Source organism: Egretta garzetta, unplaced genomic scaffold, assembly GCF_000687185.1.
Source record: "Egretta garzetta isolate BGI_Z169 unplaced genomic scaffold, ASM68718v1 scaffold235, whole genome shotgun sequence".
NCBI lineage: Eukaryota > Metazoa > Chordata > Aves > Pelecaniformes > Ardeidae > Egretta > Egretta garzetta.
In genome coordinates this window covers 2,565,630-2,593,196 of record NW_009259792.1, presented here as the reverse complement: position 1 = coordinate 2,593,196, position 27,567 = coordinate 2,565,630, and positions in this window count along the sequence as shown.

The window sequence follows — 27,567 nt, the reverse complement described above, 5'->3', positions numbered from 1 at the left end:
AAGAAGTAGGAGATACATTTTCATTTCCTCCTCTGCCCATTTTTATAACACTAACTGAGCGATGACCAAAAGCCTCTTTTGGAGGCAATTCCTCAGCTTTTCTAGCAAACTCGTTCTACCTGTAGCAAAAGAATTAAAGAATGACTGAGACAAAGAGAAGGCTTAAGAAAGATGTTACCTCTCTTTATTTGTTCAGGCATTTCAAGGGGATGGGGAGAGGAAAAAGTGTTTAAATTAACCCCTCTAATTTTGCCTGAAGTTCATTAGGGAGTTTTGAGATGATTGCACAAAAAGGTTGAGCTCCTGGAAGTGGTTAGGGACAGTAAATTTACGCACTGCACAGCTGGATTGTGGGAAATAAAGGGAAAGCACCTGAAGGCTGCTGTGCTTTAAGAGTACACTGGCTGCTGTGTTTTATCAAAAGCCTGATCCAATAAACATGCTGGATTTCCTCATTGACTTAAGATTCTTGATAGAAATGAGTGAACACCACTTTGTGATCCTGGAGGAACCTGCACAAGGTCTGGGTGCCCAAGGAGATCTGATGTGTTGAGACTGAAGCCTTTCAGAGAGGTTCCAGATCCTCAGTGTCAAGCATCTGAGAAACTTCAATAAATAGAGAGCAGATCTGATAAGGGCAGATTTAGATTTAGGTGCCCAAATTTTGTTGATATCCCACCATAGGAACCTGTGCTTTAGCCATAGACCAGGTCACTGTCTGTGCTTATCTACTGTGAAAGTGAAGTAGAATAATAAAACATTTAGAAAAAAAAAGACACATGAGTAATTCAGAGTAAAAATTTTATTCAGAACATTGATCTTTGTGTGTATGTGTGTGTGCATGCTCATGGGTTATTCACAGACTTAAATTTTCAGCAAAATTTTGTGCTCTGTTATTTGTGCTGTATGATAGGTCAGCCAAGTCATGAGATCCTTGCTGAGATGAACTGATGTTTGTAGAATGTTTCTGTTTCACCCAAGCACTTTGCTTTTTACTGTCATGATTAAACACCTCCAGGTTCAACATTTTAGCATTTTCTCAGCCCAGAGAATAATCTGTGTTGAGAGAAAGTTTTTCTGTCTTCTGGTATATTATGCAGAAGGTTTTTGAATGTCTTCTTGATTTGGATAGCTGTGACCAAGTTTTCCAGACCAAGAAGTAAACATGGGGCTTTTTAACTCAGTAACTCCTAAATTCAGTTTTCATTGGTGATCCTAAGAAGGGATAACTACAGATACTTAACCAGAGATGACTCTCCCTAAAAGACAAGGAAAAAATAATGACAAACTTTGAGGCAGTAGGGAACAAAAGAAAGAAAGAAAAAGTTTGACCAGCTGGAAATCGTAGATGTTTTTCCTGCCCATTGGATCAACTGTCCCAAGAACATGACGTTGGTCATCAAGTCCAGCTCCTTGCTATCACAGTCTGTCATATCATTCATACTTGGCCAAGCTTCTGCCTGAAAAAGAACAGTAGTTTTGTTCTCATTTAATCTCACTTTTTCTCTCTTTGCAAATGATTTTCTTGAATCTCCTTGGCCAGATAATTAGAATCTGCCAATAAGTTCAGATCTTGGTCAACTTCCACATTTGGGGTTTAAATCTGACTCGGTCCTAGAAGAATCAATTCGCTGAAGTGCAAGGGTACAAGTACTGCTTTATTATACCTGGTACTTACTGCTCCCCCGATGTTCCTTACTACGTTGCCTCTGAACACAAGCTAAGGGATTGTATTAAAAACTTTAATGCCCCTCAAGTTAGATTCAGAACCTCCACTGATTCATGCAAAACCTGCTAATTACTTTAAGCCTAAAGCCAAGACCAGAGTTTTCTAAATCTTTCATAATGCACTTAACTATAACATAACCACTCATATCCAGTCATGTGTTGATGTAAATTTATCCACTACCATTTCTGCTTCTTTTTTTTTCCTTGGCTCAAGACAGACTATACCCCTGTCCAAAATGTTAAAACTAACCCTATGCAATATTTTAATGTATTTAAACATTTAATAAAAGGTAAGTGATGTCAATTTTTAAAATATTTATTAGTGTATGTCTGTAATTAAAAGAATACTTTGGTTAGGATTTATTTAGTTAGGGGTTGGGTGTTTTTTTTGTTGTTGTTGGGTTTTCTTTGCCATGTGAGCTTTGAGAAAGGAGGTCACCTCTGCAGATATGTTGCAGAAAATCTGATTTATGGTCAAACCCTACAGAAAAGGAATCCCTATGAAATATTCACTTTGATTCAACTGCAGTGGGAAAATGTAAAAATAGAGAAAGCTCATGACATGATATATGAAAATAGTTCATTGTGCTGTATATGAAAAATGAGGGGATCCAGCGGCATCAGTGATTCATCCTCTGCTAATACAAATTCAAAGTAGAGGAAATGCTGGATTTTGTAAAACAACAGGCTGACAAGAGTTAAGCTGCCAACTATTGTTTCAGATCATCATTTTCTGAAAAACGGGAAGATGATTATTGTGTTTTCACCTGCTGCAGCTTCCTAGCACAATGTTAGCCTGCACAAAGGGGTTTTTATCTAGTTTGCACCATCGACAGGCGTATTAGAGATTATGAACAGCTGGTGAACTGTTTTGTTACTGTTTTCACTGCATGTCACCCTTTTTTTTCAAAGCATATCTTGTCCTATTATGCTGATGAAATTTTCTTCATCAACACATCGGGTCAGCTACTCAGCTGGTGTAAATCAGCATAGCTTCACCAAAACCGACAGAATGATGTGGATTTACACCAGCTTGGAATCCGGCCTGCATATCCTAAGACAAGCAAGTAATTCACCGTGAATTATTTATAGGGTGAGTTTCACGTGGTTTTCTGTTTATGAAAATCTCTGATTCATTCTGCATTCTATGCAAAATTGCTTCACTATTTCCTTTGGCAAAGAAATCTTTTGGACTGCAGATATCTCAGTTTGCAGGTGATGGGTATGTTCTTCCTACTAAGTTCATGTAAGATTGGGTAAAGACACATGAGTTTCTGACTACTGCAGACCTCTTGCTCTTGCTGATACAACCATTTAAATAATTTAATATTATTTAGTATTTTAATTTGTTTCCTTCAATTTAAGATCTAGAAATGCTTCCATTGGTAATGATGATTCCTTGACCACAGTGGAAGATCCACTGCAATTTATGATTGTGACCATAGAGAACTACATATGTCCCCAGCTAGGTGGAAGAATGGTGCAGTGGATTGGATACAGGATCTAGGAGACAAAGATACATTTGGAATGCCTTCCAGACTTGCAGAGACCCTTCACACGTGCTCAAGCAAGTCAATTTCTAGATTGTGAGTCTCTAGATCACATTTTCCCTATCTATGTGTAAAATTTTGGAGTAATTCACATACTTTTAGATTTCCAAAAGTCGGGCATTTAGTGTGAGAAAGCCAAGAGGATTTCTGTACACTTCATGGATAATTTATCCCACTCACTTTAGACATGTCTTGGAATGGGATGGAGTTGCCTAACTCTTTCCATGATGACCTCCTCTTTCAGCTGCTCCAAAGCTTTCATACTGTTACACTCTTTGGGCTGGCAATACAATACTTTTTTGCTGAAATTTAAAAAAAATATTGTCTGTTATGAGGGGTGCAAATAAATTGGCATTTGTGTGCTTTTAATACACTTCCCTTTTTCTTTGAGGACCGAAGACTTCCTAATTTTAGCTTAAATTGTTCAATATTGCTCTAGAGCTTTGAGATGTTCCTGCTTCTGTCCCAGTAGCAATCCATCCCAGTTTAGTTGGGATGAAGCAACTTGATAGTGAATAGTGTTCTCAAGACCTTTTCCACAGCGCAACACTAGACGTAGCATTGGATTAAGTTCCATAAATTAGGTGTCTACTGCCATTTCAGGTGCCCTAGGACTTCTAACATAGCCCCATGGGGCTGGCAGATATTACACAGAAGCCACAGAAGACTCTGGAAAGTAGCTGAAGGGCAGGCACCCTATCTTAGGGTACCTTAAATAGAAGTAGAAACCTGTCCTTAGGCAAATGAATCAAGCTGCTGTAGAGCAGCATTCAATCCTCTGAATTTCTAATGGCACTTTAGATTCTGTGAAGCATTTTACTGGATCTCCAGCTGCTGTTCTAGAAAGGTGTTAATCTCTTACATATCCTTCGGCTTCATGCAGACTTGTTGGATATGCTAGAGTATCTTATTCAGAATTAAATATCAACATTTAAACCATGACCCCGTTTATGCATGTCTGGTTTATTCAGCTCCAGATGAAGAAAACAAAATTTAGGGATGTTCATACAGGTATCTAGATGTGCCCTAGGCACCTAAGCTCCTGTTATAGTCAGTAAATAATTGATGAATAGGGGTCTGTACGTAGACACATGTAATGTAATTTGAAATTCCAGCTTTTGCTCCAGAATTGCATGAGAATCACATAGTGTTGGCATCACGTTTGCCAGATCCGTGTAAATGTCTCTGGTACTCTAATGTATTTCAGATGATGGTAAATTCTTATATTTAAGCAAACTGACAGCTAAACTGTCCTCCCTTGACTGTGCTGACCAGGCTTCCATAAACTATAACAGAAACTTACAGCCAGCATACCTGTGAATATGCTTATGTAGACACCTAAATTCAGTTGCCTTAATCTCAAACTGAATTCTAATCCATGGAGAAAAACATAGTGAGAAGTTAGTCTGGAAGGACACCCATGTTATCCTAAAAGAAAGTGCATTGATTCAGGATTAGCATGACGATATCATGAACCTGCTCTCTTTGGGGAAGTTTGAGGCATTTATTTACGTGCCATTCTTTGTGTGGGATGAATCTCATCCAACCTGAGATGTGTACAGCACAACAGCCTACAGCTGAGATAGATGTCTGAAGGCCATTTATAATCAAGAGAGAGAAACATACACTTAACTTATATTTTAACTTCCAACATTAGATGAAACTTTTTTCACCATTATATTCTCATCTTAAATGACCAAGAGAAGCTGTTACTTCAGCTGACTTATACTGGTTTATCACCAGTTACTCTTATAATGCTGTACTGATTCCAGTGTTCTTATATATGTGAATTTCTTCTGAGTTTCTGTCCAAAAAAGTACCACTAATGTAAAGAAATTTTAGGATTATTTCAGCACAAGATTTTTAGGATCATTCACAGCTCCATTTTCAAGATAAGACTCAGAAGTCACTTTGTCCTGGCACCAAAAAGACAAATACATGACTTTGAGAAAAACGTTAAGAAATGTCACTGTAACATGACCACATTTTTAGATGCTCTGTTGGAGTCACATCTCCACGTTAAATATACATAACTCAAGATATTAATTAGTTCTCCCTTTGCAGGGAGTTTTGAATCCAAAATCCCTCTGCTGTCCCTTATTCCACTGGAGCAGCATCGCCACACATCACCAGTATAAGAAGTGATACAATTTTTATTTCAATACAAAGTGGTGTCTGCGAGCAGCTTTTATTGCGGTCGTGAGTTCAGAAGGTAATAATTGTTGTATGCATGGCATGCCAATCTGATCAATAGACTGCTGAAGCATGTGTGGCCGGCTCTGCCCAGCCCCACCATTTGCAACCTAATTAGCAGCTGCTCAGAGATGGGAAACAGGTGCAGATCCGGGCCCAGGCCAGGGAAGTCTGCCTATAATTAACAAGGAAAAAAGGGTCAGATATTAGGAAGAATATCAAATCTTGGTCTACTGGGGCTATCATGCTGGCCTCAAAGGCATAGTCACCTGAGATCTTAGGCATGCTAATGTAAATTATGCAAGCTTTCAAAAAACATGGCTGCATAATCAGTTGGCAGGGAAGAAATGACTGGCTGGTTTTGTGTAGTTTAGTCTGAGCAGTTAAAAAAAAGAGAAAGGATTTCAATGTTCTCACTGTGTTGCTTTTTTGTTTGGCAAATAACAGTGGTTTGCTGTTGAATAAACAGAGGGGAGAATGCCTGACTTCTCTACTGGTAGTGGTAAAATGCAGGCATATTATTTGGCTCTGAGATTTTATTTAATCATCGAATGGAGTCACCTTATATATGTAGAAACATTGATTCTGAATTAACAAGGATAACCCTGGTTAACACTTGTATGGGCACCTCGTAAGCTGGAAGTTGAAGCCTTCCTAACATCATCACTATTTTCTAGCTATATTTGTGTAACATATGAAGAAGAAAATGACATCTTTTGGATATTAAAAAGAAAATGTTTTATGGCTGGTTGATCCTGGCTGTGGTGATGGTACCCAGGGCATCAACTGGGGTTCCAGATCTCATTGGGCTAAAGAGGATATTTACATGAGAGATAAAGGGAAGCTTTTTACATCAGAGGAAAAAGGTAGGGAACTACCCCAAGGAAGTTAAAATGTATTGATGACTTGACAGAACTTTCTGGATGCCAACAGGTACTTCAAAGGAAGGATTGTTTCCCCATGAGGTAAGGCATAATCCTTCAGTTTGCCCTTTGAAGTTTGTCTGATTCACTTCAGCTCTGTAGCTGAATAGAAGTCAATCACATATATTTGTACTAATGAGCCCATTACAATACATATCTGATTGAGGTGTTATTAATATGCCATTATATACAGACACACACATAGACAAACTTGGGACCACCGTTAAAACAGTGGCATAGGGGGAACTAAAAAGAAAAAGGCAGGCAAAAGACTTCTTAGTGTCTTCCATTGTAAAACTTCCGCACAGGTCTTTAAATGTATACATTTAGAAAAAGAGCAGCCAAAGAGTAATGTTTGTACCTTTTTTTCACTAATCTTTGCAAAATAGAACTTTTCCTGCCTCCTAACACCTTGTTTCTTTACTCAAAAATGTAATTATTTTATGTAATTTCTCAAAACCACCATGGGAACAGAATTGAAATGTCTAGTCAAGAGGGAGGACACTTTTTTGATAAAATCCTTTTTTGGGGGGGAAATAATACCCCACTGAAAGCAGAAGTATTTTGTAACTGGAAAGGCTGTCAAACCATTCTAGCTATTTGGATTTTTTTGGTTACACCTCTTTTGTAATTCAAAGTTCCAGTTCCCAAACATTTGCAGATTCTGATTTCTTGCTCTGCTTTAACATAGGAAATATTTCTAAGAATTATCATTATTCAGCATTGTGTAGCATTATCAGGTAGAATATAACAACAGAAATAATGAAAATGGTATAAGTTTTTGAAGAGGAAGAATGCTCCTGGGCTTACAAGGCTGACTAGACCTGAATGTTTCCCAAAGCAAACATGGTTCCAGGATCTCCAGGTCACTGTGGGAAATGACCTCCTGGGAAGCATCGGAGAGGACTAGCTGACCTGCTGGTGCAATAAGGAGCCAGTGAGAGGAACCACAAAAGCAGCTGGACGTCAAAGAGCCTCGGAGGATAAGCAACATATCCATGTCCATGCAATAAGTGTTTGTGCAGAGACTGGAAATCTGCCCATGCTGTGTAAGGAAAGCTGGAGCAAGAGCCCTGGAGGGACAGGGAGTTTATTACTCTGAATTTTTAGGTATGCAATTAACTGTAAGAGTGGCAACTCTGTAAAAAGTGGTTTTCTCCAGAGATTTGGAGCATATATAGCATATATCAGGGTGCACATCCTGCCCTTCTGGTTCGTGTGTCAAAAACTTCAGTGGAATTGACGTGTTTCTTCAAAATCTTTTAGTTCTGGTAAATCTGGTAGAAAATTATTTTACTTGGAAATTATTAACCGACTGTACTGAGTGTGGACAAAAGGAACAGTGAAAGGATGGGGGAAAGGGAATATTATTAGCTTTGATCAACAGATGGGGAATTGAGCCACAGTGGATTTAAAACACCCAAGATCATGCGAGAAATTGAGGCTGAGCTGAAAATGTATGACGGGGCTTTATCTAACATATTTTTCCTTTCCAATAAATGCCAAATCCATGTAGTTCTAGCTTAAAAGCAAAGAGTAGTAAAGAAAACATTACTGTTTTTTGACTCAATCACACTGTGACCATAGAAGAGGCAAGCTTTCTGCATCCTGTAACAAGGTAAAACCCAGAGATTAGAGTTTAGGAAAAAAAAGAAAGATATTACAACATTTTATTTACATTTTATTTATTTTTCTTTAGAATAAGAAGAAATCTAGGAATAAATTTGCAGAATTGCCTCACTTTTGCATGCTGATCTTATGATTAAACGCGTAGGTCCAGAAAAAAGCTTGGAACAACTGACCAGATTTTTAGTGATCATTTCCCAATCTTGTCTGGGGTACTACAGAGCATTGAAAGTTAGTGATGTTGCTAACAAGCCCGAATGCATCCATATTTAGTTTTTCTTAAAATAAAACTCTTCTTTATTTCTTTTTCTTGCCCTCATAGCAGCAATGTCAGGAGCTATGCTGTATGGCCCAGACTGCCATATAATATATGATGTCTTACAAAACTCCACAAAGTAGAATACAAATAACTCCATATCATACTGGAAAAGGAAAGCAATATGAAATTTCTTCAGTATCAATAACTTCAGCTTCTTGAGTGTTCTGAAGGAAATGATTTCAAGAAGAGAGAGTGAACTTTATATCTGGAGATAATTTGGAGATGGGAAGTATGACTGTCATTTGAATTTGACAGCCTGAATTCCCAAGACAGGGTTTTTTGATTAATCTTGTTCAAAAAAATCACTGCTGATTCTAGAACGACAGCCTTTATACCTAACATATACAGTAAAGGAAATATTTATATATATTCTGCATGCGTGAAGTTACATATACACACACGCACACCTTTGCAAATCCCGGGTGACCTGAAGCGATTAATTAATCATTACAGTACCCCTGGGACAGGAATATTATCTCCAATTTAGAAGCAGCAAAATGGATGAAAACAGTTCAAGTGATTTATTCAAAGAATGAGAATCCAGCAGAGTAAAGAAACTAATTATGACTCATTCCTAACTCCTTGCACAATCTACACATTCCTGTAGGTTATTGAACACAATATTGGAACCCTGCATGCAAGCACCCCTGAACATTGCAATAATTCACATTGAATTGACCTATAAGGTCAACTGACTCTATAAGGACTGATATAAAAAATCCTGGCTGTGCTATCACATTTTGCAACATAAACTCAACTAAAGAATAAAAAACTTTAGCATTTACAATTGGGTTATAATTATAACTATTCATTTCAGTGTCCCAGTAGGTATGTAACACATAGACAGAAAATTATTTGTTGGTTTAATGAAGGACATCGCCGCTCCTTGCTAGCATTATTTAATTTCTATCCTTACAGCATCACAGCTAAACTAACCATACTCCTGTAATGTAAGGCAGAAAATGTAATCAGAGTCACTGGAGTTATGATGATCAAAGGAGAAAAGGGAAATCTTGACATTTTTAATATGATTAAACTGAAGGTACCTTTCTAAAATAAACCTCTATTGCTACAGAATATAGCTCATGCTTCTTAGGAACAGACATTTTCAGCAGAGTGTCTGGCTCATGGAAGAGCTACTTTCTTCTCTGAAAGTGTATCCCTACAGGTTTTTTTTTATGTCTTTCCCCTGCTACTGTCATTAACCCTGTCTCGCCACCATTACAAGCACCAGACAAGGCAATCCAATGCCGAGGCACTAAATTATTGCCAACCCATTTGTACCATCTGCTGCACAAGTGTCTGTTGATGGAAGGGGTGGTGGGGCACCTGGTGACCATAATGTCAAAACAACATTTGTAGGGGAGGCAGGGAACAGCAAAAGGACTGCATAAACAAAGCAGTGGAGCAGGCAAGAAGCTGATATTAGCATAGACTCCAAAACAAGCAAAACTGATGCTCTTCTGCTTGGCTATTTTGAGAATCCCAACCAAATACATGCAGTGGCCTTCTCAGAAGTGGGAGCAAAGTTGAATTTTGCTGCTTATAGGTTACAGAAGTGAGGCAGTAGTATTGCTGCTACAAGAAATCACAGAGAAAAAGAGGGGAAAAGCTAAAGAAATAAGGAAGGGAGTTGTGAGGAGTCAGGCTTGCCCAGCATCTTGCTGGAGGAATGGGGAAGGAAGGGAGGATTGACTGCTGCTGCTGGGAGGGGTGTCCGCTCCCTCCTCCGGATGCAGGCTGTGTTTCTAGGGCTTCGTGTAGCTGGCATTGCATTTACAGATATTTTTCTATCATCTGTATGTAGCCTGTTTTCCTCTTTTGCTTATATAAAGTAATGTGACACCACCTATACATTTTTTTTCATAAGCCATTAATGGGATAAAGCGCAAAATGCTCACCCTAATAATGCTCTGATTTTATCCTTACTGAATATCCTCTCCCTGTGCTTTTGCCTGTGCACTAGACCATGCTAAGCTCTTAAACTTAAACATCTTCCCATCTCTAGAAAAAACAGGTTTTTTTATTTACCAGGTGCTGTGACCAAGTTAATTTGTATTTATAACTATCTGCAACCCTTCTCAGTGTAACTGTTAGCTACCTGCTCAACTTTTTTCTCCAGAAAACTTCGGATCTCTCATATCATGTCCTTCCAGCATTCATGGCTGACATCACTGAATGTGGCTGATTTTTCAATGACTTTTAAACATATTTTAAAATAATTTGGTATAAACTCCATATGGGGTGCACTTTCTTTTTCTGTTTCCCTTTCTCTAGTGCATTCTTTCTTATTTAGTGTCTCTCTGAAGTGGCGTGGATTTGTAGCACAAAAAGTTGATTTGATTTGATAAGGTTTATTGCTAGATGCGATGCTATGCAACAGCTGAAAATCTTACACATTTCAGATGGTGAACGTTGTGTAGTGGCCTTTAAGACCTTTTTGTGGTTTTTTGTACCCATGAATTCCAAGATATGTTTTACATCCTTTAGCTGGCTTCCTAAAAAAGTCTTATATTTTCTTCTCCTTCTTGTGCCTTTGCAAGTAACAACAAATATAGACATGTTACTTATTAAAGGTCTGAGTGCATTTGTTATTTTCAGGGCTGCTCCACATGTTCGGTTTTAATAATAATTTGCATCTGTATGTCTAAAATACTGCACAAGAATTGACTAGCACAAATCCTCACACTTTTTGTTAGAAAACAAAAAGCCTAATATGAAGTAAAGTGTCTTACACGGTATTCATCCCTCTCATGGGAAAGAGAGTTTCTCAGGACCGCTAGTCCAGATAGTCGGAGAATTCAAGGTTTGCAGTTTCCATGAGATAGGATGTCAGGTTTCCTTTGCCAATCCTGGCAAAAGTCTCTGCAAATGTTTTCTCTGTTATGGTATTTTAACCTTTTCAAAGAGTTCTGTGAACCTATACACTTCTTGGACCAGCTTCAGAAGTCTTTCAGGAACAGCTGCATCTCTTGCCTCCAATTTAATTGAAACGTTCTCATCTTTTCAATCTTTTCCCATTACTACATTTTCTGGCTCTCTAAGGATCTTGTTTACTTCCCTCCAGACCCACTTGCTATTTTTATTGACATACAGTGTCCAGCTGAAACCTCAGAGTACAGTGAGATTATTTGACTTGTTTTAGAAATCTTCTTTATACCTCCCAGACTGATAGTTGACTCTTTGAAACGGAATGACAGAGATGAGTTGCTGTTCCTGCAGTACATAGGTGGTTTTTTGCAGAAGTGTTGACTGCTCAAGCATCTCCCATTCTATGCCAGCGCAATTCATTTTTACTGCGTAACTGTAGAATTTTGCACTTGGGCTTATTGAATGACATCTGTGATGATAATTTCAACTCCTAAGCCTTTCCTCTGGCACCCTTGCAGCCCCCTCAGCTGGTGTCACTCTCAAAAAGTAATTACTCTCCATTTTATAATTGAAGTCCCTAATAACAACACTAAACCCTATCTGATTCACTTCAGGTCCCTGTCCTATCATGTTTGAGATCATATGCTAGAGGAGCTAGTCCTCATTCATCAGATGTCTGTGCTGCTCCACATACCACAGTACAGCCTCTCTCAGCTCTGGTTATGTTGGTGGGAAACTCAAATAAGAATGTAGCTGTGAGTTATACTCTTTCACGTAGGTTAAAAAGGATGTAGATGATCTGAAGGAGCCCTTTGGTCTCTGCTATGTCTTCTAAGCTTCTCTACTATGTGTACACAACTGGTACTTACTGTTACTTGGACCAGGAATCTGAGTATACTTCTGGGATACAGCCTAAAAGACTTTACATGAGGGAAGTATTGCAAAATGATCCTCTATCATTTTGCCCTGAGCTGACCTTAGCACATTTCAATGGTATGATTATGAAATTAGAGAGAAATTATATCAACTGAGTATTTCCCAGAGGAAATTAATTTTCTCTGGTGGAATTTTCCTCTGCTCACATCCAGAATCTGCAAAAATAAAACCTCGTGAACCATTACCGAATGAATTTATCATTGGAGAGGTAACCATGCTAGAATAAAAACAGGACAAATGTCCATGTCAGAATTGAAAAACTGTTATGAATCAGTGATAATTAAGTTGACAAACTGATAAAGATTAGGGTTGAAATTCCAGGTTGAGAGTTTTAATTCATTCTTTGCCTTTGTCAGGTTCGGTTTAGTGGTTTAGGGTTACGGACGTGGAGCTCTTTGTTCCAAGTGCATCTGCAATGCCTTGCAAAAAATGTTTTGTTTTTTTTTTTTTTTTTTTTTTTTAATAAGGGAACAAAAATGTGTTTGCAGAACTTGAAACAAATATCAGATTTTGAAAGCTTACTTTTCTGTGCTATTTGGCTGCATTGTTCTGGCTTCAGACTTTCCTAAGATTTTAGTTTCTCTGTTGGACAATGAGTTGTTTCTTTATTTTCTCAAATTTTTCTGTTGAAAAGTTGACACAAAACAAACAGAAGTTTTAGCTGATCTTATAATAAAGATTTTTTCTTATAATCAGAAGATGCAATTTCACAATGTGTCCAAATACATCTAGACCCAGGCCTGAGGTAGAAGAAAATACCTGAATAACAGTGATAGAACATTTTCAGATATTGATTTACCGCCTTGGGAGGGAGTCAATAATGTTCCATAGCAGAAAAAAATTGACAGCCTTATTTTATGAAGCAAAACAAGTATGAAATTTTCTGTGATAACGAAGAGCTGTTAAACCTTTTCCTATACTTTTTGGATAAGATATAAACTTAAGATGCTGACCATATCTGCCACTACACATTCAATAGCACTTTTCATCTAGCTGTGTACCTCTCTACCTGCCTCATTACTGGTGTGGTCTTCAGCCCTTCAGTGCTGGAGTTCATTTAGCTCTCCCAGCATCTGCACTCTGTTGAAATATGTGTGACTCTAATTTGCCTACACAATGACCTACTTTAGTTTCTTCTGAAAAAAACTACTTTTTCTTTCTCAAGCTGAGCCATGGTGTGTTGCATCTCTGTTTGTGGAACAGAGGTTGTTTTCTACCTGAGAGGCAGCTGCAAATGTAATCCAAGATTTACATACACTGCACAGTAAGGTTGAGCTTCCACTTTTATGGTAAAATACCAGTTAGCCACTGGCTAGGAAAAGAATGTGACCTCCAAATGATTTTCTGAGAAATCAGAAAACTTTATACTAGTGCTTGAAAATATCTGAGAGTTAATTCAAATATTGCTTTATCCCTAGGTCATTCCTATAATGTCTAAAAGGGACAAAAGTAATTAATCTGAACATGAAATTCATAAAATAATAACTGCCTTTATTTCTGTGACAAATCTTTGTTGATTTCAGAGCATCTGGGTAACTTTGTCATATAGGCAGCCGCTCATGTAATCTGGAATATTGTCTTATTTTCATAATAGCAAAGTTTGCCTTAGGGTTTACTGTTAATTAATCATGTCCAAATATTAACTGACATCCCTTCTTGGGTGTGAACAAAACTCCCCCCCAGGGCACCTCCTCTGTGGAAAATTTAGCATTTCCATTTAGAAAGCGGAAAGGATGAAATGCTCTAAGAATTAGGGCAGTTGTATACAAGGGAAAAACCAGCTCACATTAGCTGGGGGAAGACAGGGAAAGACCAGTTGGCTCCTGAGAGCCAGCTGAGGAAGAAGTCATAAGTTCCGGCAGAGTTTGAGTGAAAGAAGAGAGAAAGCGATCATATTGTGTAAATCCTAATGGACTCTAATATGAGTAGATGACCCGATTGTTGATCAGTATTACGTTAATTTTACAGTTTTGGTGGTCTGTGTAGTCTTAGTGGAGTTATTGCAGACTTACAGCAGAGAGAGTGAGGATAGAACTAAACCTGGTGAGAAAACGCCTTTTGTTCGGAGAATAATTTAGATGGGCACATCCGTATGGGATCTTAACATAAAAATTCGACTCACTGAACTTTTTGGGAAACTTTAAAACGGTGTGAAAATGAACAATGACCGTTTGAACTATTTTCCTTTCATTTATGGAAGAACTGAAATATTTAAAATGACAGTCCTGTGGAATGAGATTATTATAATGTACATTTACAAAGAACACACATTGAGACAGCCACATAGAGGTAACTTGAAGTCTTTGCACGGAGAGATTTCACTCCCACTGTTTCTTCATCCCATTGTACATACATATTGGAAAAAAAATCACCTTTAAGTGCTAATTCCTTTCCATCAAGTGTTAAAGAGTGGTACTCACCAATACCTTTAAAAAGTCTTTTATGTAGATACCTATTCTTATATGTAGATACCTAATTCAGAGTCCTGTTCTCAGGGGGACGATCTCTGCTCCCCCAGCCATGAGTATTTACCAGCCTAAATGTTAAAATGCCTCAACAGGCTAACGTACATTTTTAAACATCTTATAATGCCCGCATTCTCCACCAATTTTACCACAAGACGTGCTTCTGATGCAATAGGCAATCCCTTATCCAATTTCAAATCTTAACTACTAACTAAGCACAGGCCTTCTGAAGAATGCTTTAATTAAAAAAAAAATGGCATTCAGTTCCTCTCCTTATAAAAAGTTCAATAATGAAATGGCTTGGAATCTATGGAGTAATTAATTGAATTAGCTTTATATGTACAGCCAGAGGTGTTTTTGTATGTCAAAAGATGTGCGTGATTTAAAGAAACTAAGCTGGGTGAATGTAATGCATTTTCAAGAAGCTTAGTCAATACTAATGATGCAGCAGAAGTTGTACTTTCAAACAACATCTATTACACCATCCTCTTCCAGTCTTTGCACTGAGTTCCCTGTGTCTGAAATGACTGTATTACTAATCTAAAAATGTCTAATAAAGAAGGAGACTGTCAAAGAGATTAAGGTCCCTACTGCAGCAGAGTATGTGTATAAAGCCATAGCCGTAGAGAATCAGTGCTCCAAGGAGGTTGCAGCCTAACTTTCAGAACAAATCGGAATTTTTCAGAGATTTCTTGTCACTAAATTTACAGGTAAATAATGGGTTAAAAATGATGAAGTTCATTGAAAGCTGTAGTAAAAACTAGAATCCATTCACTCACGTGGTGTAAGATGCTCTGGATAAACATATGTTACTCTATGTTTCCTGCTTGAAAACTTTGCTGTACAAGCCCATTTTACTTTGAGGCACAGATGGGTAGCAACTTGCTTACATTTCCATACTTGGCCATTGAATGAGCCAGGAATAGAATGAGCATTGCCATTTCCAGCTCTCACTTGAAATTTCCCCTCCTTATATTTTCCAATGGTAATTACAGTAAGTTTGGGAGAGCCTTTTTTTTCTCAAAGGTATATTGACAATGGTCTGAGATTGTCTTTTTTATTCTTTGCTGACTGTAATGTTCTTGTTCAAATCATCCATTACTATTAGATCACATCTGGTATACCATGTCCAGTTCTGGTCCCTGCAATACAGGAAAGACATCGATGAAGTGCAGTGACTTCACTGGAGGGCCACCAAGGCAATCAGCACTGGAGCAGTTGCCCCATAAAGAGAGGCTTGGAATGGGCTTGTTTAGCTGGGAGAAGAGATGGCTTTCAGTAGCTGGGGGAATGGGCAGAGCTAACAACAGCCCTTCAGTAAGTATGGGGAGGGTATCAAGGAGACAGAGCCAGGCTCGTCAAAGTGATGTATGACAGGAGGACGAGAGGCAAAGGACATAAGCTAAAAACAGAGTTGTTCAGACGAGTTGTGAGGAGAAACTTCCACCGTGAGGACAGTCAAACAACGGAAGAGGTTGCTTTAAGTGGTTGTGCAGTCTCCCTCCCCAGAGGTTTTGATTGAGCCCTGAGCTCCCTGCTTTGAGCAGGAGGTTTGACTAGAGACTTCCCAAGGCCCCTTCCAACCTGCATTAGTCTATGATCCTATACAGCTGTGCATTTATTTTATGATTCTGAAACCTCATTACAGATATATTTTGTATCCTGCTGGGTTGTTTGTACACACATTTTTTTTCTTCTTTCTCAAATAATTCCTTGCCTTGCATTTATGCAAAGCTCCTTTTCTCTCACATTAAAAACTGCTGATGTTTCTGATGTTTTCTTGTATTATATTGATAAGTTCTCCCATGACCCATGGCTAAGAAGTCATTCCTATATGACACTTAACTTTAGTCTCTCTTGCAATCTTTGCTGAATTGCTTTCTTGCTCTTGTAAAATGTATTCAACATCACAGATACGTGACAGATAAGTGAACGTTCTGGCAGATTCCAACCTCAGGAAAATAAACCATTTTAAGTCTAAAATTGTAACAAGCTATCCCTCCCTGTATGTACATATTTTGACACCTTCGTCAACACAATTTCACTGTGCTTTTATGGAGTATCTATATATTTCTTGAAACCCCTTAAAGTAGATAAGCAAAATTCAGGCACTTCTCCCAGTTTATTGAGTTTTCACAGCTCCATTTATAGTTACTTCAGAGCGTTCTGGAACAAAAGCTGGAGATGAGAACTGAGGGCTTTGGAAAAGTTGAAAGAGAAGCAAGTGTACTTTTGCTTGCAGATATGAATTTAAGTATATGTGCATGCATGTTTCTGTTACACAGTTTCCTCCTCTTTTACAGATGTTAGAATTTTTTGCATCGGCCAGTTTTAGACTGTAAACCCAAGTTCAGCTTGAGTTACAGCAAGTCAGACTGAGTCATCGTCGGTTCTACTGCTTGGAGTTTGACTGAACAAACAAACTATCGCTTCTATAAAATATGGTAGGGACCTTATAAATACATACAAATACCCTAAGGGTAGATGTCACGAGGATGGAGCCAGACTCTTCTTGGTGGTGCCCAGTGACAGGACAAGGGGCAATGGGCACAAACTGAAGCATCAGAGGTTCCAGTTGAACATGAGGAAGAACAACTTTACTTTGAGGGTGACAGAGCACTGGAACAGGCTGCCCAGGGGGGCTGTGGACTCTCCTTCTCTGGAGATATTCAAAGCCTGCCTGGACGATGTCCTGTGCCCCCTGCTCTGGGTGAGCCTGCTTGAGCAGGGCGGTTGGACTGGATGATCTCCTGAGGTCCCTTCCAATGCCTGCCATTCTGTGATTCTGTGACTCAGATTATGGTTGGAGTAGGCAAAAGCTGATGTCCCAATGCACAATTACTCAACACATTTTACCAGGGTATACTGGAAATTGTGCTGACTGGTACTGGTAGCCTTTCAACAAAAAACTGCATTTTTTTCAGCTTTCCTATGCCCACGAGGCATTCAGTGCAGCATTCATGACTGAGATCCATTGCTGCCTAGGGCACCAGAAGAATATAAAGAAATAAGGAATTTCACATAGGAATTCAGGAGGCAACACAACTAAAACACAACTAAATCTGTACTGGTAAACTAAACAGCCAATTACAGTTTTCTGGCCCATAGGCCAAATGACCAGATATGTCCATGCTATTACAATCTTTTAGCCTTTCAAGTGTAATGGCAACACTCAAAATTCTTGTTGGGAATGGTTCCTGTCCTGTGTTGATTCAGAAACTGTGCTTAGAATTGCATAGCATTGTGCTAGTTTACCTGGGTAAAAAAAATGTCTCAGGCACTATACCGATAACTCAATAAAGTTCCAGTGCCCGTATCCAAGATCAGATGGTGTTCAAATTACCAAAACTGACAAAATTCAGTGCCTGAGATCTGCACAAAAACTGGGAAAAGATGTCTTAATGGTAGGACTAATGAGCAATAGGCTACTGTAGAATTTTTCCTTTTAAATTGTATCTGTGGTTGTAAAAGCTCATAAATTTATTTTGTTAGTCCCTTGCTCGATCACTGGGGTTTATATCAGAGAATCATGGCTGGAAGCAAATTGATGTGAAATTAGAGAGGCTTCCAGTACCACTGTAACATATTTCTGAAGATAATGAGGACTTAGGAGCCAAGTCCCTCAAGTGATTGCCATTTACGTGTGCTAATTCACTGTACATATTTAAAATTTGAACAGAAGAAAGAAAAGGAATTTTTGAAAAAAATCAAGCTTTTTAGAAACAAGAGTAGAAAATTGGGACAAACTGGAAGAATAAAACCTGATGATTCTTCAGATTCCATAGAAATATATGGTCCCCTCAAACTGTCTTTAAAAAGCTCTAAAAAATAGATATCATATTTTTTCATTTAGTTTTGGGGTTTTTTACTAGCTCCAGCAACTTTTCTTGTAATATAAAATATTAAATTTTGTCACAGGGGTTAAGTCAATCATTTTGCTAGTTAGGTTGTTTGGAAGGAATGATAGCCTCTTGTTTAGAAATGACAGAGGTGTTCCTGAGTCGCTTTGGGTCCCTGTCTTGCATTTCTTGTGCGTGGGCAGAGTCCTGTCCTAATGTTACATAACAAGGATCTCCCCAGGCACAGAAAATTTCAGGAGCCTATAGAAATTTCAGCTGTGGATGGTAGGAAATAAATTAAACATTGCGCAGTTTTTGAGAAGGGGGAATTTATATTGGTGTGGTTTGTTTTACATGTCACCCTTCTCCGATAAATTGTGGCAGACTATTAGCAGCTTATGCTATAGGAAGCGCAGCATAGGCTGGTTATAATCATGTTTATTAAATGCCACAACAGGGCTTCAACATGTCATGTCATATGTGACTACGCACGTCTAAGTAAAAACTAGAGGATAATGAAGAACCCAACAGCAGAGCCATGATAAGCAATGATCCATGGGTAAATCAATTATTTGCTAACCTGCAGTGCATTTCCTCCACTTCATGTCTCTGCTCCTTTTTCCTGTTCTTCCACACGTATAGGTTGGGACGTGTATGAAAATTTGAGTGCCTACTGAGGCCAAAAACCAAACCTTTGCAAATAATAATAATTGGAGTCAGAAAACTTTGTTTGAGCGTCTTTATCCCAAAGGGGAGCATGACTGTTGACACTAAAAGAAAGAATAGGTGGTGGGAACAATAGAAGAAGTGTTTCTCTGGCAAAGTAACAAGGCACAATTCTTGTTAGCATAGGACCCAAAACTGTTGCCTTTATCAAATCAAATAGCAAAGCAGTTGGGATGGAGTGCAACAGAATTTACTATGTGGATAAAAGGATGGCAGGTAGGAAAAGTGGAGACTAAAGAAATAACAATAATAATCATATGTCACACTGAAAACTACAAGAAAGGAACAGTGAAGAAACGTGTGTAGAGGTACGGTATGAATTAATGCAGGCTTCCAAAATGCTGTATGGATTTTAAAGAGGGGTTGATATAAGAATAATTAGCAGTAAAAGGGGAAAAGGAAAAAGAAAAATCTAGTTATAAATCTACATTTTGAAACCTGGGGCAGATATTTTCAAAGGTGCTGAAATTAATGTTATCTCAGTAGCTAAATCTCCTAGCTAGTTTTGAACATTTTCACATAGATGCTTACTATTGGACTGCTAGAGCCATAATTAGGCCCTTAAATCAAAGACAACTAGTTTTCAGAGAAGCTGACCTCTTCTTAAAGTTATTCAGAGTTCAGTGCTTTTGAAGATCAGGTCACTTTGATTTAGGTCTTGAGTACACAGCCTGGGTATTTTGACCTCCAGGGGTATCCTGAACAATATAGAGAGCCAACTCTTACTGGCTTGATGTGAGATAGTTGCAGGAAGGACAACCGTACAGTTCTGCTCAGATGTTTTTCTCCATGTCAGTCCAAGTGGGAAGGTGCACGAGTGGCGTAAGAGCCAGTCATGAGGCTGAACTTGCAGATAAATGACTGGCACACAATTCAAATTATTTGGTTCATTTCCTCGAGCTGATTCCTGGGTCAAGGCTGGCATAGAATATGTCCTTCCCTTACTTCAAATCAGGGCAAGGAGTGCCGCTGAAAACTGATGGCCTATTCTGCCACCCTGAGGAGGAATCCATGATGTGACCCTACCTGAGGGTTCAATTTCTTGGCTGTGCAGAAAATAATAGAAAACAAAGGTAATCCTCTACTCCAAATGGTTGTTATCTTTGGAGGATTTCCTTTATTTATCTCAGTTACTGCAAGGCAGGCAAAATATTGTTCCCATGACAGACCATGAGCCCTTAGACACCTCTTTAGTTCTAGCCTGGTCTAACCTAGTGTCTTCCACAGTCGTGTTTACAAAACAAAGTCCAAGGAGATTTATAAGTTCAGCTCAGTTACTGAGGTGACTGAGCATTGTGGATATATATAGGTTGGTTCTGTGCTTATTTAACTGATATAATTCAAAATCTCAAGACACATATTTTACCACTGTTGATGCTTGTGTGATTTTCCAGTAGTGACGATACACTAGTGGAAGCAGGGAGAGGATTAACATCATCTTTAAGCTCCCCAAACCCATTTTACAACAATTTTTATTCCTAGTACAACTGCAACGGGTTTGTGCAATGATCCCATGTATTAAACCTTCACTTTCTCTCTCCCTTTCATTCCCCTTCTTCCTTTCTTCTTTACAGCCCTCTCTTTTTCCAAGAGCTGTTCTTTTTTCCCCTCTCCTCTTATTGTTTCCTTTTTGCTTGACTCTTACTTTTTTAGCCACCATCCTTCAGTGAGCTCACAAAGCTACCGATTTTGCACTGCAAGAGTTAGTCAGGAGGAGGAACAACTGTCTTCCTTCGTGGGTTTGATACTGCATTGTAAGATTAGGAGGGCTGAGCTGGAAAAGCAATCACAGAATCACAGAATCGCAAGGGTTGGAAGGGACTATAATGCATCTTTGTTCATTATTTGAACAGACTAATACTGCTGCTCTGCCTAGCTAAGAGTGATTCTCAGCTTAGACAAGTATAAAATACATGACGTAGCTCAATTCCGTAACATGTGAGGAAAGTAATGGCGTGAGAGCTGGGAACCTGCCTATCAGAAACCAATGGAAAGAAGGATTCATTTTCAATAATTTTTACTTTAATGGCTTAACACAAAGAAGTTAAGGGCTGCAGGGAGCATTGTGACTATCTTCTCTGACCTCTTGCATTACACAGGCCGCTGAAGTGAGCAAATCGATCTCTGCAGCAGGCCCATAACTTGGCTTGAGCTTGCATGAGACCATAACAGCATCAGTACTGGGTCAGAGCATCGGCACTGCATCTGTGCCCTCCAGCCTCTTCTCTGACAAGGCTTCATAACAAAACATAAAAAATAATAGAGCAAGTTTATTCCACACCTTTGGGAAAGACATCTAAGCTAGTGTTGATTTTAGCTTGAGAAAGAAAATTTCTTTAGTGTTGCTCCATAATCAGCAAGGAGAACACATCGTCTCTTCCAGCAGGGCACTCAGAGTCTGGCCCTTGTCATGAATCTTAACCCTAAGGGAACATTTTTCTTCCTGTTACTGACTACCAAGGGAGTCTGTGACAATAAGCAGTTCTAAAAAGAAGTCAGGCTGTTTGCATGACACCCTCTGTGTCCTAATGATAGGGAATTCATTTGCAAATGTATTCTTTTTTATTCTTTTCTAAGCAGCTGTTTTTTAAAAGAAGAGCTGCAACATTTTTAAGTGAGGGCATCATTTTCAAATTAAAATATTAATGTTGTCTATAACAATGGCATAACAGTGAGAAAAACTACTGAAAGAGTGAACATTATCCCTTGGAATTACTCATTAAACAGCAACATCCCCATGCCTGTTAATGGGGGCAAGGTAGTGGTTCCTAGAGGCTAATCATTACAGCAGACTTTGAGTGGATAAAGCATTCACATGCTTATAGCCAAGTGTTTGTATAAGAATTTGAGGTTTCATATTACGGTTGTTGGAATTCCTTAAGGAACATACAAATGAATGATCTGTCCAGGCAATGAAGAACACAGAACAAGTTAATGAGCAGAAGACTATGATAGAACCACCTTTGGACACCCTTGTGCACCCAGTTGCTAGTACAGACAATATATTACTCAAGTCTTAAGCTCTAATTTTTTAATGGCATAAAATATACGTACATAGAATATAATGGAATAGGATAGACTGGAATAGAATAGAATAGAATAGAATAGAATAGAATAGAATAGTAAAATATAATATTTCAGTTGGAAGGGACCTACAACGATCACTTTTTTATTCTTTTCTAAGCAGCTGTTTTTTAAAAGAAGAGCTGAAACATTTTTAAGTGAGGGCATCATTTTCAAATTAAAATATTAATGTTGTCTATAACAATGGCATAACAGTGAGAAAAACTACTGAAAGAGTGAACATTATCCCTTGGAATTACTCATTAAACAGCAACATCCCCATGCCTGTTAATGGGGGCAAGGTAGTGGTTCCTAGAGGCTAATCATTACAGCAGACTTTGAGTGGATAAAGCATTCACATGCTTATAGCCAAGTGTTTGTATAAGAATTTGAGGTTTCATATTACGGTTGTTGGAATTCCTTAAGGAACATACAAATGAATGATCTGTCCAGGCAATGAAGAACACAGAACAAGTTAATGAGCAGAAGACTATGATAGAACCACCTTTGGACACCCTTGTGCACCCAGTTGCTAGTACAGACAATATATTACTCAAGTCTTAAGCTCTAATTTTTTAATGGCATAAAATATACGTACATAGAATATAATGGAATAGGATAGACTGGAATAGAATAGAATAGAATAGAATAGAATAGTAAAATATAATATTTCAGTTGGAAGGGACCTACAATGATCATCTAGTCCAACTACCTGACCAATTCAGGGCTGACCAAAAGTTAAGCATGTTAAGGGCATTGTACAAATATATGTTAAATACTGACAGGCTTGGGGCACTGACGACATCATTAATTTTCAAATATAAAAAAGTCCAAGGAGTGCTATTCTTTCCCATTATCCATCCATCTCTTCTATTCACCTTCCTACAATTAGCCAAAGATGCAAAATAGAGGTTCTGACCCATTCTGACTGTAGTAAAATGGTCTGGACCCTTTATTATTAATAAGAGAGTTTAATTCTAGGATCACACTCAATTTCAAGTGCAGGTAATTGCATTTTGCATGTCTTAATGTCCCTCAGCTCCTTCAGCTGCCTGCAGCTCCTGCTCAGACTGTTGCAATGTATTGTCAATGCTCTTCAATAGCTGACACGTTTCATGTCTGAGGTGGCTCCATTTTCCGTCCTCCGATGAGGAGGTGAGTTCATAGTCTGTACTGCTGACATACCTGACAAAGGGGAGGGGTCTGCTGAGGGTTTGCACGGAGGCTTGGTTAGTTAATATTTATGAACGCGACTTGAAATGTGCTAGGAAAAGATGACAAATTATTGCTGTTAGAACAATAGTGTCATCCACCTATTTTCGTAAGCTCTTTTCAATAATTAGCATCAAGTGTTCAGAAAACAAAACAAAACAAAGCAACCTCTTGACCAAAAGAAAAAAAAAAAGTACTTGAAGGTATTAGAAGAAAATCCTTCATACCTGATTTTTCATGTGAGCATGCCTGTTTAGCTCTATTCAGTTTTTGTTTGAATTGTATAAAACTGTTGAAACAAAATAATTTATTAGCTCAGTTTTATTTGCAAGGAAGGTTCAGTTGCCCTTTATATTATTGTTATATCTCAAGACAATGTTTCTTTGCTTATGAGCAGATGTTTGAAATCCTCCAGGAGATTTTTATAAGACTATGGAAATGAACTTGGCATGGGTACCGGTCTCCCAGGTGGAGCGGGTGAACACAAACCTTCTTAGAAGTCTCAGATCAAGGCTAGTCAGAAAGAGCAACAGAGCCCAGCCACCAAAAGCCTAGTGCTTTGGTGACTGACAGGTACAGGCTCTTTCTGAAGCATAAAAAGGAATGCTAAATGATCTCACTGACAGAATAAATCTTCTATTTGTTTGGTCTGGACCAGATGTGTTACAGGCTGATGTGGAAATGTCTGCTGATGCCAATCTCAGTTTAAATCACAATTTGGCAGCAGGGTTTTTTTTTCCCCCCCTCTCTGCTCTCCCCCCACCCTCCGACAGGTACAGGCTCTTTCTGAAGCATAAAAAGGAATGCTAAATGATCTCACTGACAGAATAAATCTTCTATTTGTTTGGTCTGGACCAGATGTGTTACAGGCTGATGTGGAAATGTCTGCTGATGCCAATCTCAGTTTAAATCACAATTTGGCAGCAGGGTTTTTTTTTCCCCCCCTCTCTGCTCTCCCCCCACCCTCCCCTTTTCCCCCTTTTTTTTTTTTTTTTTTTTTTTTAATGTTGCAAGCCCATTCTGTGCTCCTAAAAAAGTTTCAGTAATGATCGCAATTAATTGAAAAAGGCCTCTCTTGCCTTCCCTAGGACTGCAAGGAGCAGCTTTTCAGGCTTTGCTGCCTACATAGCAAAGAAGCCACACTAAAGTCAGAAGAAACTCCTCAAGGTGCCATGCGCTGCGGCCTCTGCCCAATCCTAATACCATCTGTCCATATCTCATTATGCAGACTTGGATGCCTTTCTAAAACATGGTCCAACAGAAGTGGTTGAGATAGTTTTAGGTCAGGTAGTTTGACAGATCCCCATGGGTTTGTATAGGTATTCTTGTTTTTCGGAGTGTATAAAAAAATCTGGTTTAAACATTTTAAAACAATGAGGCACTTTAAAGCCTTTAATACCTTTGCACGTAATGAGAGCTCCTTGCCATGCCTGGTGTCATCTTCTGCAAGAAAAAACCAAAGGTTTTTACACTGAAAAACTGACATTTATTTGTTTTGCCACAAAACAGGTGGTCAAAATACTCCAATTTTTCCCTATAAATGTGTGGTGGTTTGACCCTGAGTGGATGCCAGGGGCCCACCAAAGCTGCTCTATCACTCCCCTCTAACTGGACAGAGGAGAGAAAAGTAAATCAAAGGGCTCGTGGGTTGAGATAAAGGCAGTTTAATAAAGGAAAAAAAAAAAGCAAAAGCAAAGGCCACGCATGGTAGCAAAAGGAAAGAAAACAAGATTTTATTCTCTACTTCCCATTAGCAGGCGATGTCCAGCCACTTCCCAGGAAGCAGGGCTTCAGTATCCATAGTTGTTCCTTCCTGAAGACAAAACATCGCAAAAGACAAATGTCCCCCCTCCTCTTCCTTTTCCCTTAGTTTTTATATCTAAGCTGACGTCACATGGTATGGAATATCCCTTTGGTCGGTTTGGGTCAGGTGTCTTGGCTACATCCCCTCCCAAGACCTGGCCACCTTCCAGCCCACTGGGGGGGAATATTGGAGGCACAGCCTTGATGCTGTTCAAGCACTGCTCAGCAGTAGCCAAAACACTGGTGTGTTATCAACCCCTTTCTACATACCAATAGAAAGCACATCCCTATGCTACTCGACCTAATACAAAATGAAATTTTCCTAGAGCTATATTGGAGGGTACTAAAACTTCAGCCAAGCAAGAAAAATAAAAAATAAATAATAAAAAAAAGAGTGAAAGCATCAGTATTACAACTAGATATTATTATCTATTGTTTTTTTATCTATACTATCTATTACCTATCTGTTACCTATTGATAAATAACCACACAAGAAACCTTAATTTCATTGGAAACCCTGACAAGATTAAACAAGTTTGACGTACCTGAGCAGGAATTCTGTGGTTCAGAGGAATTATGATCTCCTGCTAGAACTGAAAACATGGAGAAACCGACACAGACGGAGGACCTGGGTGTTCAGTTAAGGCATTGAAAGAGAAGGGCACATGCAGTCGAGCTTTGCTCTTTGTAAAACCCAATAGTTTTCAGAACTTCTCTTTACACACTAATTCATCATCCAACACTTTTGGTTATTTAGAAACCCAGAAACATATTAAGGCAGAAGTGTTGGAGTGAAGAGTGATGAACCCATTAAAAAAATAAATTTTTCACGTACCTTTGACCTCCTCACAAACCTTTTGTTCATGGATCTGTTTCCACAGGACTCAATCTAGAGCTTCAGCCCTCCGGTGCCTTTGTTTTTCTTTTAATTCAACCAGCCACGAAAATCTCTTTTCCTCCTTCCTGAAAGGTAAAGTTTGCTCCAAAGGCAAGATTCAGCCCTTTGACAAATGAAAGATTTTCTGCATCAGATATGTAACACTTTTCAAATGCCTTAGTCACTGGAGGGCTAGAAATGGGAATTTCACCTCACTCTGTGGGATGAATTTTCTGTTTCACAGTGGGATCCAACATCTAATTCTGGAGTTATAAATAATAAACTTCTTTTTTGTTACAATATGAAGATTTGAATGTTACTGTGGTCTTTAAGTTCTTTAGTAAATGGGGTGAGAGAGCAAGCAGTACATGACTCAGAGTACTGAATAATAAATTAGCATGTCAAGGGGAGTTCCAAAGATGTGTGGGAAGAACACTTGTCCCCATTTAAATCATCTCTGAACCTGAATCTCAAAGTGGCCCTTTGTGGCCCAGAACCCAAACAGGAAAATAAGTTTCCTTGAGGCATGTTGACATCTTTGTTTCAACTCCCAAATTAAAAAGGTAACGAGGTTCAAAGAGAAAGGGAATGCTTTCCTAGCTTAAGTTTGTTTCCTGAATCAAGCAGGAGCTGAAAGGCTGTCAGAGGTATTCTGTAGGTGCTGCCTGCATCTCATTTCAGCTTCTGATCCTCTAGGTCAAGAGAAGACCTGCATTTGGACAGCAAGGTATGACAGAGGTCTAAAAATAGCAAAGGAATGATTACTAGTTTGGCAGACATTAACACTGATCAAATCTGCTAGTACATCTGATTATGACAGATTCCATGTATGTGCAGCCACAGTTAAATTCTACATCCAAGAAAAAGGATATTTGCATTGCTTTAATTCCAAAGCAAATTTATTTCAGATGATGAAGCTGAGTCGATGGTGTTAAGAATTATCGTCAGAGTTCGCAAACTTTGTCAACATATGCATGAAAGAATTTCTAAATTGTTCTTTTCTTGTCAAGAAAAAAAGCTGCTGCATTTCATGGCAGAGCAGACACGTACACCAACTGTTCAAGCATCCAAGGAGCTTGGTGCTCCATGCCAGTGTACTACAGAAGACTGCATAACCAAGTCTTCAAATCATATTTCCATTGACAGAAAAAGGTGGGCAACATTCCCAGGTAAACCAAGTTTTTCATTCTGTCGTGGTTTAACCCTGCTGGCAACTAAGCACCACTCAGCCGCTCGCTCACTCCCCCCCCTCTCCCTCAGTGGGATGGGGGAGAGAATTGGAGAAAAGGAAAAAAAAAGTAAGACCCGTGGGTTGAGATAGAGACAGTTTAATAAGAGAGAAGAATAACAATAATGATAATAATAATGGTAAGAGAATATACAGAATATATATATAAAACAAGTGATGCACAATGCAATTGCTCACCACCCGCTGA